The sequence below is a fragment of the Falco naumanni genome, chromosome Z (genome assembly GCF_017639655.2).
Source record: "Falco naumanni isolate bFalNau1 chromosome Z, bFalNau1.pat, whole genome shotgun sequence".
Taxonomy (NCBI): Eukaryota; Metazoa; Chordata; class Aves; order Falconiformes; family Falconidae; genus Falco; species Falco naumanni.
The window spans coordinates 55,327,318-55,342,647 of NC_054080.1; positions in this window are offsets into that span (position 1 = coordinate 55,327,318).

Sequence of the window (15,330 nt, forward strand, 5' to 3'; positions counted from 1 at the left end):
CCTCTACACCATTTGTACAAACCTCATATGAAACTTTATCTAACATACTGTTTAGCATTGTCAGGACAGCTTAGTTTAACTAGGAGTAAGTACATAAAACTGCTTCTAGGATAATCTACAGAATAGAGAACCTGTCTTAGAAGACTAGGAGGGTTGACTTGCTCAAAGCTAAACACAACAGATGAACAAAATGAGAATAACCATGTGACCTCAGGTGCAGTGTTCAACAAGAACAAACTGAAGCTTCAGAAAATTTTGACTCATGAGGTTGGCAGCTAAAACTTGGTTTCCAATGAGCAGAAGTTGAGGGCTAAAGGGAGGTAGTTATTTTTAGATCATCATACAGCAGTAGTATTCTATATGGTTTTTTAACATCTGTAGCTTGCCAAGACATGTGAGATAAGTTTATATGGGAGTCAGCTTCCAGCCTGATCTAGCATTTCACCCACAGCTGACCCAGCCTTTAGTTGCATTCAACATACACAGAGTGACACAATCAACATATCAGCTAGTAACTATAAGCTATTAAAACAAGACTGAAAAAATAGAGTGAACGTTGAATGCTATAGTGACATTACAATGTTCAGTAAAATAGTTCTTGGACGTGGGTGGAGTTTTATGAGTAAGGGATGTAATATGGTTTCCCAAGAGAATGAAGTTGTGACTGGGGACAGAATCAGCCTATTATCCACGTTATTATTGTGATGCTTTTATTTTAAAATGTTGTTTAGTTGCCTGGTATTTAAAGGAATTAGCTGGGACAAAAAGGAAGAATTAAGTAATTTTATAGTTCCATGGGATATAGACTAGAAATCTAAGAAATCTTAAGAAATTTTTTGGAGACATTCAGGAATTTTGTAACCCACGTAGGTGATTTTATCAGGTAGTAGACTTTGCAATAAAAATCTCTTTAGGGATACTGCTAAACATGCAACCAAATGAAAAAAGAGAAACAAAAAAGGCTTTAGCTTTTCAACACAGGACACATATTTGCATTACACTTTACGCACGATAACTGAAGACCCTGCCTTGTGTTAAATTGTGGAGATCATACGATCAGAGATTTTACCACCTGATCTAAAACTAATATATCAGAAAATTCCATGTAATCAGCTGTCTGATATGACATATTCTGCAGTAACATTATTGCTAGATCTTACAAAAGAAAGGAGTGAGTAGGTCTGTCTGGTTTAGAGTTAACTTGCTGTTAAATATGATGTGAATCCACTACTACAAACTCAAACTCCTGCAAGGACCAAAGTGTGCACTGACCAGCACCTTTCCGTTTTATCATTCTTGACTCCCACAAGCCGTGGGAGCCACTCCCAGAATGACATGTTCCTGATTTTTCTTTTCCACGCTGCCTTTGCAAGATTTCTAAGGACAATGGATTGCTTAGCCTTAGGATGGCTACGTCTATCACTTGCTGTAATGCATGGTAAGAGGATGTAAGGGCCAGAATATAACCAAATCCATTTTAAACTAATTAATTTTAAATTTTTTTTGCTGGTATACTCTGTGGATTTGGGTTTTTTTTGTTGTGGTTTTATATATAGCTGTTCTACCATGTTTTACACTCGTGGATTATCAACTGCTCTTTTGTACAAGAAATTGAAGTGCATTGTTTTGAGAGGAAACCTTGCACTTGCAAACCTGTGGAACAGAAATGGAGATGCTTTTCCATTTGTTCTGAACAAAGTTTGCTGAGGCAGTGGAACTGCCTTAGGCAGTTACAACACGGTAATAAGGTGCTCGAGGAAATGCAAAACCAGAGTGTGGTAAGGGAGCCATCCACTGGACTGTGGTGAAACACACAGCCAAGACAAATTAAAACTAAATAATCAGAGTTTTTTCTGCCTTTTTGACTGCAAGATGTTGGGTGTTGTGCTTTTGTCCAGAACTTGCTTTTACTATTAAATGCCAAATTTCTTTACTTTTTGTGTTCATTGTAAAGAACTAATTTTCCCCCAAACATGAAAGTTTTTTAAGATCAGGATACAGAGCTGCATTTTCTAGAATACCCATTCAGCTAAACTGTGAACATGAAGTTCCATTTTTTTTCCAGTTTATATAATGGAAAGGGAAACATACAGTACAAAAAGAAATGAGATTGGAAGATATTCATTCATCTTTTTGATTTATGTGCTGAAATACAATTTAATCCTAAAGTTTTTAGTTTTACGTTTGTGGTATTTTCACTGAACTTAAAGCATTTCCAAATTCTTATTAGAGATTTATTTAGATTCTTTTTAAAGATTCTTATTGATAATTTATGGATGATTTATTTTAGCTCAAAGAGAGAATTTACCAGTCTTTCCTAACCTTGGAGAAAATATTAATTGAAAAGAAAATTAACATTTATCTTTATTCCAAATAATCCAGCACATAGTAGACTTTTCCTATCATCCTTACTGATCAAATCTTGATCAGGGACTGATCTGCAGTAAAAACACTTGACTTTGTTTCTTGGCAAAGAATGGCTTAAGTAGTTATGTTACATATAAACATGCAACTGAGCAACAGTTAACTGAAAAGGTAAGAAGAATTCAGCACAATACCAGAGATGGCTTTCAGATTTTTATTCCTTCCTGTATGGTATGTTCATCTGAGGTATGTTTGTCTTCTGATCACGGGCAAAAACTGGCAGTAGAAAACAGAATCTTTTCCTGAAGCTCATCTGACATAACAGTAAGTAAGTTCATGAAGTAAGCCTATCCTTAACCTTTTTATCTCCAGTAACTTGAAGTACTGGTTTGGGGTTTTTTATTTACCTTTTACTAAAAGGTAAGCAAAGCAAATTTTGGATAATCTGCATGTGTAGTCTGGGTAAGTATGTGAAAAAACTGACTTCAACCAGGTTACAATATCAAATAATTGATGGAGTTCTATAATGAACAGAAATGCATCAAGATCATGTTCATAAAATTTAATTTTCTTGCATTATGAACACAATAAGAAATGTAGGTAATATTATTTGTTGCTTCACTGTCTTTTTTATATAAAAATTTGAGTGCTTTAAGGATGGTTTAATCACTCTTGAACTTGTTTATTTATTTTACTACAGAATCTGGAAACCCATAAGTCTCTTATGGGTCTAGACCAAATGCACATACAAAGTTGAGAACTTCATATGCAATAGTTCAGGGTATAATTTCTTAATGCTGTAGTATATGACCTGTAGTTCTGGCTGACATAGCATTGCAAAGCCTTATGTCAGCATTTTCCTCCTGTGAATTTTGTCATACATGCCTATGCAAACTGGTCTATTAGGGAAATAAAAGAAATAAAACTCTGGCTACAATTTATCTTTGTCTATGTTGGCTGAAAGCTGCGCTCAGGATTGTGTTAAATTGTCGCAATCACATTTTTCTGCTCTTCCAGTGGATTCTTAGACTACTTTGGGAACAGTCTTTTAATTTATGAGAATGTGTAGGCTGCTGTTGCAGTCAAAATACAGTTATTTTATATTTTAGAGAGGAAGAAAGACTGAATTGGATATCCCTTTTTATAGTTATGCTAATATTAATACTTTGTTTTCACTAAGAAACTAAAGTACTTGAAAATCATATATTGCAGGAGAAACACTCCCCCTTTTTCAGCTTTTTACTGCCCTGTAGTTTGGGGATGGTTGGCTGGTAGCAGAGAACTGATGTAGTTTGGCCCCTAATCTTTACATCACCACCAAATGAATTCCCTGTCTAACTCAGGTGGTTTGCTGGTATTCCACAAGTCCAAACTGGAAACTGCCTTTCTGTAAGAAATCCACAGTATGTAGGGTGATCCCTTTGATCAGGAACAGCAATGGTAGTTGCTTCATGATAGTTGTTGCAATAGGTATGGATCGCATTTTGACGGAGTTGTGCATGTGTTGGTTCAAAGGTGCACAATGCAATCCTGTGCTGAATTCTTTCATTTAAACTAAATGAAGTAAAAAGTCATGTATCAGGATCCTCTGTACCAGGGACAGTCTCCCATAGTTATCCAGCTATACTGTAACTCCAGAACATCTTGAAATGCAGCGCAAAGTGACCTTTTTTCATATAGTTATCTCACAGGAAGTCCAGTTCTGTATTTTGAATAAAACAGTGCCATTTTAATTTGTCCTTTCTTTCTGTCACTCCAATAAAATGCAGTTTAGGCTGTTTTAAAATGTATTTTCTGCAAAATAGCTGCTATTAAAAGCAAACATTAAGGAATTGTAAAATGTACTTAGTTAAAATGAACGATTTGATAATTTAATAAATGCTGGCAAAACAATTCACGCTGGTACGAGATACAAAACTTTTAGACTTGGTATAGTGTACATTGCATGCCACATCTCCTGCTAACTCAAACCAGACAGAAAATGGTGCTTTCTCTTTTCTCATGGTAATTTTATTCCTTGGCCTCCTTGCTTCTTGTTTTTCTGTCTCTATTCAATTTTTGGGGGTAGTATTGGCTAGAAGAACACAGTTTCTTGCCAGTGCTCGTCTTTTTTGTATGCTGGGGGAGGGAAGATCAACAAAATAGACCTTCTGTATTGATTTCCAGCAGAACTGAGAGGAAGTAATCCAAAGCATGTCTGTCTTGCATCTGTATGCAAAGGTCTGGGGGTGGTGAAGAAGTCTGACATTAAAATGTAGTGAACAGGTTTTAAAAAAATGGTAATTTAAGAACATGTAATCATCTTCAATGGTGGAGCTGATAAATAATACCCAAAGTAAAATGACTGTTATTTTACAGAATATTTCCATTGGCTTATTTTCACTGTTAGAAATGTATCAGTATGTTATAGGATTCGTAGCTACTATATGAGCAACTCCTTTATAGAAACTAAACTGCTAGATGAGAATGTAAAACAGTCCTTCTTATCATCTCTTTCAGCATCTAAAGCAAAAAGGGACGTATCTTTCCATCTGGGGTTTCATGTTTTTTATCATCTTCCCAATACAGTTGTTAACAATGATGTGGAATAGCTGACATGGACTTCGATTATGGGACAGCACCTTTCTGTATTTGATCTGTTTGCTGAACTTCCAGTTACTGGAGAATACAAAGCATTTTCATAGCGCACTCTGAGAAAGGGGCACTTTATTTCTGAGATTAAATTTTGAGCCCATGAAATCATATTCCAATTAGGGACCTATTTTCAAAGTAAATTGATTTCAAAACATAAGTTAAAATAACTCTCAGGCTTTACATCTGCCTCTGACTTTCTTCTGCCAAATATGAAGCTTTAGTACCATATTTTCATTTTTAAGCAATGTTAATCTCTTGCTGTTCTGTTAAAGACCCATTCAAACAGAAGAGGATTGAAATACAGTCTTCATTGTGCAGCTGAACCAGCAAGTGTTCAAGAAAAAGGATTGTTACTAGGAGATCTGAGAAACCGTAATTCACAGTAGCCCTAAAGCCTTTCTAGATCCTGCTTCTGCCAACACTAAACCTCCTAGGCACTGTTCTCTAAATGCCAGCTCCTCAGCTCTGCCACCCCACCATGGTTAATCTGGCCCAGAAACTAATATGCTCCTGTTTTAATTACATCAGGCACTTGTGCATTACCAGTGAGCACCACTTCTTTGGAAGTAATTGATTATTTGGCCTATTTTAGGCCAAAGTAAGAGCAGAGGGAAAAGCACTGGTGCTCTAAAGCAAGATGAAGCAGAACATTCAAAGCCAAGGAAGTTGGTGGTGGCAGTACCACTACATTCAGCAGTACAGCTGTACTTTGCATCTTTAAATGTAGCTGAACTTCACAGTTCAGCAGTGGAACGTTGAGAACTCAGGGACAACTCTTCTGTTAGGGGCAATGGACTTCATTACCATCACATCTTTACCACGAATCGCCTTGGCAGTATCTTTATTTACTTTGTGCTGAACACAGACCGAAGCCGTCCAAATGCCAGCAACAAGGTGGGCATCATAAACACAGAAAAAGATTATTCTGTTGTACCCAGGGAGGCAGGGACTGGCTAAAAAGCATCACAAGTACCATTGTTACATCTCAGATTGTAGTTCGCATTGCAGTCTGTCTGACTTCACCCCAAATAATGCCTTCATCAAATGCCTTCTGCCTTCATCAACGGTCAAGTAATGCACAGAATAAGATTATGTAATAAAATAATTTTAATATTAACCATTTATAAATTAGCACCTCATTGTACAGCCAATAATATCTCTGTTTGCCAAATGCATATCCCACTGTGATAAGGTGTGTAATAGGGTTTAACAATGGAATTACACTAGTATGTCTGTGGATTCTCTTATCAGCAACTTATTAAATAAACAGTAGTAGTTCTGTTCATTAGCACTAATACTGCAGAATTGCCCACAAAGTAGCTCCGTGCTGGGAGTAGAAGAATTGCTTGTCAATAGCCTACTTTCATCCTTGTTAGAAAAATAGGACTAGAGTTAAAATTTTAAATGTATTGGTTATATTTATTTGCCATTAAGGGTCCATAGTCAGAACTGGGACCTTGCTAAGATGTTATGCAAAGACAGTTTGTTTAGATTTCTATTTAAATTATGACATGATAAGATAGTATAACAAATGGTAGAGAGAATAGGACTACAAGCAGGAAAGGATAAGGGTTATAGTATATTTCTGACCCACTCTCTCCTGTATACTTTTTGTGGATTTTAAAGCTTCTTGTGACATAAGGGCAAGCATAGGCGGTAGAAGTCTGGGCTAAATGACTAGACACTAAATGTCTATTATGCCTCTAATTCTACAACCAGACTTTATGACTCAGCTGATCCCTTCCATTTCCATAGTTGTTCTCTATTTACACTGATAGTTCATAACTTTGAGCAATCCATGGTACGTTCCTGGTCCTGTAAAATTAATTCTCGAAGTCAACTTTAAGTCATATTACTAGGTTTAGGGTATTACCAGATGGAACCTGAAAAATTGTGACAAATAAATTGAGATTAATCTTAGGTTGTAAATAAAAAGATCAGTTCATCATCGTGATTTGAAGTAATGCTTTTGGAAACTGAACAGATGACTAAAAGACAAAAGAGAACATTGCCATATCATCTGTTTTCCCATAAAAATACTGGACCCAGTCCTGCCATAAAGACTACAGGACCGAAGCCCAAGATATACTCATTTCAGTGTGAAGCCAAATATACTGTCACTTAGGTTTGCAGATGGCTTATAATGAAGATATGGTGTATCTGTATTTCTAAACTGTCAGTTCAAAGCTATCAAAGCCTTAAATGTGTTTTGAGTAATCAAGAGGAAAGCTGCATAAAGTTAGCTCGGTTTTCATGATCTTTGTCACCTATTGAGAAGAACACTGCAACAAATAACAAATTACGTTAAATTTTATGGCTAAAATTAAAGCACAAAGAAATCAAAGAAATAGAAATATAGTAATAAGAGAAAGCATATTAAAAATTCTTTGATTTAATCAGCTAACTTTTTTTATAATAAATTTGTTTATATCTCTGTAAGGAAGATTGTGGCAGGGCCTTGAACACATCAACAGGCTCTAATTGCCATGAGAAACCTTTAAGCCTCTTTCACTGCAACCCCCCCCTCTGCAATCTCTTCCCCACACTGAGTGCTTCAATGCTTTTATTTAAGGTCAGTTTACTTTCCCTTGCAGAGAGGCCAACCCCTGCTGCTTCCTGGCAGGTTATCTGCTGTTTCTTCCTCCAAATGCCTGATATTAGTGCCTTAAAATTGTGTCTCCATTTTTTAATAAAAATAAATGAATTCCAGAAAGTTATTTTGTAGATCTTACAGTCAAGTTAACCTAACTTAACTGATGAAAATCTTTTTGATGCAGGAGATTAATAAAGACCCACGATAAAAGTTTGCAATAAATTATTCTCCTCTATCTCTCGGGCGGGAAAAAAAGAAAAAGCTGTATTTGGAAGGAGATACCAGGTTTACTTCAATAGGGTTTGCCAAACTAGATTATAATTAGAATGCTGACACTACTATTTTGATAGCAAATTTCTTTTGCCTTCTAAAAAGTATTTATGAATCTTCTGTTAAACTTGCCAATTCTATGGTGTCTGAATTCCTATATATATGAAGTTCTGCATTAAAGACAGATAATGTTTCTATTTTTAAGCAATTTCTGACAATTAGAATCATATATGAGACTATAACACAATGCTGGCAAGTCTGTGTTCACAGTTAAGACTTGTTAAATTTCTTGAGATTTATATAGTACACATATAGCTAAAGACTGTAGATCATTTCGTCTGTTCAAACTAAGTTCCGAAGAATATTAAGGATGAGGTCCTTTACAGCTTTCTGCCAGTAACTTGTTACATTTTATTAGAATCGAAACCATATAAAATTACTTTAATTTCTATTTTGAAAAAAGCAATTGACTACTAAAAGGTCAATATCAATCCTGATTGATTGATACATTTGTGAGACATTTTGGTATTTCATACTCTAAAGTGTTCATACTCTTGTTACTTATGGAAAATCCATTAGAATCTTATTACTTAGCTATGAGAATGTGTGTGGATGTCAGTCATACCACAAAGCTGCAATTCTGCACTAGAAAAATACCAGAGGAATGTGTGTAGGACTGGGAATCATGAGTTAGAATTCTGACTTTGCCGTTTGCTATTTCCTGGTCTCAGCTAAGTCATTTTTCTGTCTCTAGTTTCCTCTATTTAAGATGTACACAATAAAATTTGTAAAAACTGTACACAATAAAATTAATAAAAAACCTTTATTGCATGTTCGCTTTTTACAAAATCTTGACTAACAAAGTACTATGGGATTGTGAAGTGTTACTGCAGGCTGTACTGGTGCAGACAATATGACAACTTCATCCATTTTGCTTACTTACAGTTCTAAGGTGTAGAATAAGTGCAAAAAACCACAGTGGATTTCCACCAAATCAGTACATCTGGAGCATGATACATATCCAATAGTACCTTGGGAAGGTGTATGAATACAATGAGAGTTTGGGGCCTAAATTTATAGCTCTATTACATGCAGATGGTACAGCTGCTGTTGTCAGAATGATTTTTTCAGTTACCTCTAAAAAAAGTAGATAATGCAATACTGAAAACACTGGACACAGAATTAAGAACACGTTGTAGAACAACAGAGATAACTTAGGGTTCATATTTGAGGATTCAGTGCAGTGTCTTTCTGAGCAGAAAATTTCATACAAATATTTTATTCTCACTCAAGGTATTTTTATCCCATTTACATGTTCCTGATGCTCCTCTCAGAAGCAATTTTTCTGGCATAAATTATTCTTATCCAATAGAATCACCAGCAGTTGTTATAGAGTGAGGTTAGAAGAAATCTCCAGATATCATGTAGTCAGCTCTGCTGCTGAAAGCAGGGTGAACTCAAATGTGCTACTCATCACTTGTCATGCACATCATCACTTTTTGTCTAATTCATGGCTGTTCTTGAGATCCATCTGATCATCAGGAGCAAATCTTAAAGTTCTTCTTTTCATCTACTGCAAGAACTGGGTTTTGTGCTGCATCCAGGTTACATTTAGTAAAGTCCACTTTCAAAAATATTGAACAATTATCCCTGTTAATTATTAGACTCATTTAAATGGTAGATAATTGAGAATAATGAGTACTTTCTAGGTATTGAATAACTTTTCAATACTTGTCAGATGGTCTTTAAAAGCATAGCTAGTTGTTACCATCTCAATAACATGGTTTTGGGAAAAAAAAGTTATAGCAAAGGCACCTCAGTGTGACATGATGAAATATTAATTTCTTTACTCTTGAGTCAAATCCATAAAGCAGTTGTAAGGCTTATCTTAAGAGTGAAGCTTAATTGTCAGCAAAGATTGCCTAACTTTGTAAATACAGAACACATTTGTTTATAATGTTAGCAGTCAACATATGATAGTGGTTAATATTAGTTTTAATACTAATGTGTTAGTATTTAGTACGACCTTATTCAAAATAATTGCATAATTATGAAGAAAATAGTAAATTAATTTCAGACAGAAAATGTGCAAATGCCAGTAAAGGAAGCAGCAAAGGTCAGAATGTATGGATCTTCTAAAACTACCTTGAATTATAGATCCCCTATTTCTAAATAACTGCTTTATATATAGAAGCTCAGATGGAAAACAAAGCAAACTCATAATTAATTGTGATTAACTACTTTCTGTCTTTCTAAGCTATCAGAAAAATGAAGCTGAAACCAGGTTGAGAGATCCTGCAAATTTCATAGTAAAGCTGCAGGAAATAACGAAGAACATATGACTTTCTAAACAGTAAAAATTTAAGTACCCCACATGCATGTAGAGCTATATTTAATTCCTTTTTTTTTTTTTCTGCATTTCTTCTCATACAGGAAAAGAATGTTATTCAATATGCCACTTAGATGGGATGTCTACTGAGGAGCTGAAGCTTCAAACAACAGGCAATAGATCTAATTTCTGTTGTGTATGAGCACATACTTATTATCTTACAAATACACCCCAGGGCACCATTTCAGTTAGTCTATCTTATTTGCAGCTCTCTGTGCAACTGCAGAATAACCTGGGGCCAGAGGCGAGCACAGGGGTAAAAGATTTTGTTTAAATATACCTTTATGACTTCTTTTCTTTGAGAGTGATTTGCACTTACCTGGGAAATTATGATAAAAGGGCTTTGGGACCGATATTCAAGGCACTGTCGTCTGCGCAGCTATGTAAGAAATGCAGGTTTTTATCTGGGGCTAGTGTACTTAACTCTTCTATTTGTTAGTTTTCTAGAGGGAGGAAGGAATAGCATCGGGCTATTCTTTCTTTACTTCATTTCCAAACTTTTTCTTAATCTCTCTCCATTTTATACCTTTCAGATTGGTTGTTTTTTTTTCTCCTTGTGTATGTTTCTGCTCTCCATACTGTGTCTTTCTGTTCTCATCTGTTCTTTCTATTTTTCTCCCTAATTTCAATCCCTTTTCTGGACTTTCTCACCCCCTTTTTCAGGAACTTCGTATGTTCAGTCTCTGTAAAACACCTTAGAATCCCTTTGCCAACAAACTGGTAGCAAAGGTACATTAAACAACATTTAAGTTTTTCTTATCAGTGTCTACTAATCACTTCAGTTACTTGCTCTGACAACAGTAAGGCTTGAAGCCTGCTACACCAACAACTTGACTAGAATACTGGAAATCTAGTTGCTTTTTCTTTGTAAATATTTTTATAAGGAAGTAGTGCAAATGTCAGTTTTGCTGGTGTAGTGCCTAACAGGACAGTCTTAATGTTACTGAAAATAGCATGCCTGTCAGCTGCAACTTCAATATTTATGAGAGAAAAATCTATTTACTGGTAGTAATTTGCATAACTTGTGGAATTTAGGTAACACTTCTATCTACATGTATTAGATCTTTTAGTTTTTAATGTTGTTAGAATACCTGATGTACGTTCTGATTTCTTCAATAAAATTGTAGTTTATTCATTACTTTTAGTGCTGTGGTGGTGGGATTCTTACAGAATTAAACAGACTTCAGTACACTGAGATGTCCTTACTGTATTTCTTGAGATTGTTCAAATATTGAGAAGACTATTACTGCAAGAAAAACGACACCAGAAACAATCAGGTAAAATGACAGTAGCTTTCGAATTCACCTGATAATCATAGTGCAATTACTTTTTATTTTCCAAATGAGGCCTTGTTCTCCTTATACAATTTTCTGCTTTGAAATAACCCATGTGTTTCGATCTGAGTTTTCTGAAGATCAAGAGGGAATCTTTCACTTGTTATGACATTTTTTCTGACACTGAATGTATTTCCCCTCAGGTTCAAGCCTGCATGTAGTTGTGAAAACATTGTGCACTGAGGTGAGTCAGTAGGATTTATTTTGTTTGCTTTTATGTGATTCTTCTGTATGTTTGTGTAGGTTGTATTGAATACTTTTGCTCTTTGGATTGAATACACTGTAAATTCTGAGGCACCGAAGCTGCCTTTGAATCGTAAAATCACAATATATAATTTACATTGGAAGGAACTCCTGGAAGTCATTTTGTCAAACTGCCTGCTCAAAACAGGCTTACTTTCAGTGGTAGATGAGGTTGCACAGGGCCTTGTCCAGTTGAATTTTGAAAAACTCCAAAGATGGACATTTTATAATCACAAAACCTGTTCCAATTCCTACATATCCTTATCCTTTTTTTTTTTCTTCTTTACAGGCAGTCAAGATTTCCCTTGCTACAGCTTGTGACTTCTGACTATTGTCCTTCTGCTGTGCACCTCTAAGGAAAAGCACAGAAGAGATAGATTTGTAGAGGTATATGTACTAATGTACAAAGGTTTATATCTTCTAAAAGTTTCCTTCGAGTTCAGGGAAATACTTATGTTGAACACTTTTGCAGTTCTTAACAGGCAAGGGATTAAGCCTCAAAGAGTGGTGGTATCAGCCCAGGCTCCATCATCAGCTTTTGGTGACAGTCCCCCTAAATTCACAAACTTGGGAGTTCGCAATGTCCGAGAGATGTCCCACTCAGGAGGAGATGCTCTTTGCAGCCCACTGCGGTCCAGGAGAGCTCAAAAGGGCCTTTCTTAGGACCACTGTTTTTAGGGTTGGAGATGATCAGCTTTAGTAAACAGCAATTTTCCATCCTGGTCACCTGAGTCAGTAATTACCGGAAATTTTCAAAATTCCACTGACGGTGGTACTGTGCCATTTGGATTTGGATAGGGAATGTTCCAGGGCTTGTTGGGGGATGTTATGATTCAGGTAAGGAATGCTCCAAGGCTGTCAGGGGATGTTACAATTCAGATGAAGAGTGTTTGTGGTAAGGTCAGCACCATTTCCCACCTCAGCCATGCGCAAGTTGCTAGTACAGCCAAGGGACACTTAACCACCCAGCTCATTGCACAGAGGCTAGTGCCTAATGGGGATTCCTGAGCCCAAGGGGAGGGGGTGAGATGAACCACCATGCCACCTCTCGGCAATCCCCCTCCAGCTAGGCGAAGAGTCACCCTTCTTATCTCCAGGCTAAACAAACCCTGCTGCCCTAGCCTCACCTCCATCCTTCTCAGAAGCCTCACGCCACTGCTCAGCCTTGCCGCAGTAGCGCTGGGAAGCCCAAACCCGCACACAGTGCTGCAGGTGTGGCCTTGCAATGCCACACAGAGGAGGACTTGAACGGCTTGGCTGCGCCCTGCAGTCATTGCAGGCGCAGCACATCTGGGCCCTGCGTCAGTTGGAAATAAGTATCAGGGTTCGCAAAAATAAATAATTCTTTTGTTTTCAGCTGCTGAGAACTCTTTTTGTAGCTTGCTGATGTGATAACACCTGGATGCGAAGTGGCTACCGTTCACGGGAATCCTGGGAGGTGATGCTGAGCAGGGATCCGAGGAGCCAGCGGCGGCCACCGGCAGGGGGCTGGCGGGGACCTGCTGCTTTGCAGCCGCTCGTACGCGCAGGGAACAGGAGCAGTGGATTTAAAACACACGAACGTCAGAGGAATTTAGCCTGCTTGTGGTTTCTTTGATCAGGCAAATTACAGACAAATAGAAACAAAACCAAAGTGACATTTCAAAAAAATCTCTGTTCATACACACATACTCCAACATTCATGCCGTGTGTATCTAAAAGCAGCAACACTCAAGACAGAATACTCTTCTGCCTAAATCAGCAGGGAACTGTGAGATACATACATATTATTGTATCTATTGTAACGGCAACACCATCCCATCATCCTGTCCAAGAAGAAAGGGCCCTTGGCTTCAGGCTGGGTGGCTGGAAGGGTGAGAACGCTGCACCAGGGAAGAGGCACAAACGAGCCTCTGTCCATTGATGTGCTGTGTTACTAAAGAACCTTAGTAGAAACTGCGTGATTTGGATTACTTACAAGTTTTAGTACTGTTGCAATTGCCTTAATGCTAGATTGTAATTGTTTAGACTGTAAAAGCATTCATTAGACTAACAATTTCTAATTCTAATTTCTACTTCTTTGGCTGCCTATAAGGAAGGTGGTATATAACACAGTGTATACTAGGCACGTATTTCAGGGCAAGCAAGGCTGGCTGCCAGTCTCTTGCTACAACATGACAGTTGTTCCTAAACTCACACTTTAATGCAGTCATTATTTTACTAGTCTTGAGTGTTTTTTAATGTAAATGTGTGGGGGGGGGGGGGTTTACTGTAAATGACCATTCCCTTCTCCATGATTGAAAGAACTCTGGTTTCCTGAAAAATTAGCACATAGATCCTAAGAAAATATGGTCCCTTCTTTCACATACATTATCTTAGCTTTTGTCAGATTAACTAGCATAAAAATCACATTCTTCATAGTTATTGATGTTCTTCTCACAGGTTTTATTTTAACAAGTCACAAATATGGTCAAAGTACTAGAAGTTATATATGAAGAATACTTGCATTAATTTATTCTACAGCAAACAGAATGCAGTATTTTCTTTAAGGAACAGTTTCTGAAGAAAAGAAAAATAAGAGCAAAATATTTGTGATATTACTTTAATAATTATCACATTAGCTAAGTAGAAGTTAGTATCAGTACTGTTTTGAAAATAAACTGCAAAATATTAATTATATTTCACATTCAACTGTTAGACACACTGAATAAATGTTTTTTTGTATTTTAAAGTGTTAAAGGCTATATTTTTCTAAAAGACATACTGGCATTCATTTTCTATTTTTAAATAGAATTTCTACATGCTTTCCACCTCACAAAACAAAAACTTATCTGCCACTCATGAGATGCTCAGATTAGTGGGAATTTGAAAATGTCAGTTTGAAGGTTTATATGAGGAAAATAAGAATCCAAAAAAACATAAGAATTTTTTAACTTGTTTCTCTCTGTACATTTGTAGTTAAAAAGCTGGCTGGATTTATTGTGTTTTCTGAGAAAAACTCTCAAATGACATTACTATCTTGTATCTCAAATCTGAAACTTTACGAAATTTCACTGCTGCTTCCCATAAGGACTTTTGTTCCTTAAACCATTTAAAAAATCTTTTTAAGGTAGGTGGTAGAAGTATAAAATTCTGCAAATAACCATAATTTAAGTTTTAAATATAAAATAGATTCAAAATTCACTGAGGTCAACATTACTTTTTTGCTGGCATCAGCAATGCTGATTTCATTCATATGCTTTGTATGAGCTTTATGATGAGTTGTGATCATTTCACCAACTTACCATCTAGAGACTGTGTTCTGTAATGTAGTAATCACATTATAATCACATAATAATAAATTGTTATTACCAATAATAAATGTATGACTATGAAGTTATAGTGTATCAGCAAAATTATTGTACCTGATATATAATTGAATTTATTTATTGCACAACATAATAGAAAGGGCTAAAATAATTTAATTCTAGTGTAATGTATGCTGAAATCAGTATCTAGAGTTTGGGGTTTTTTTCTTCCTGCTG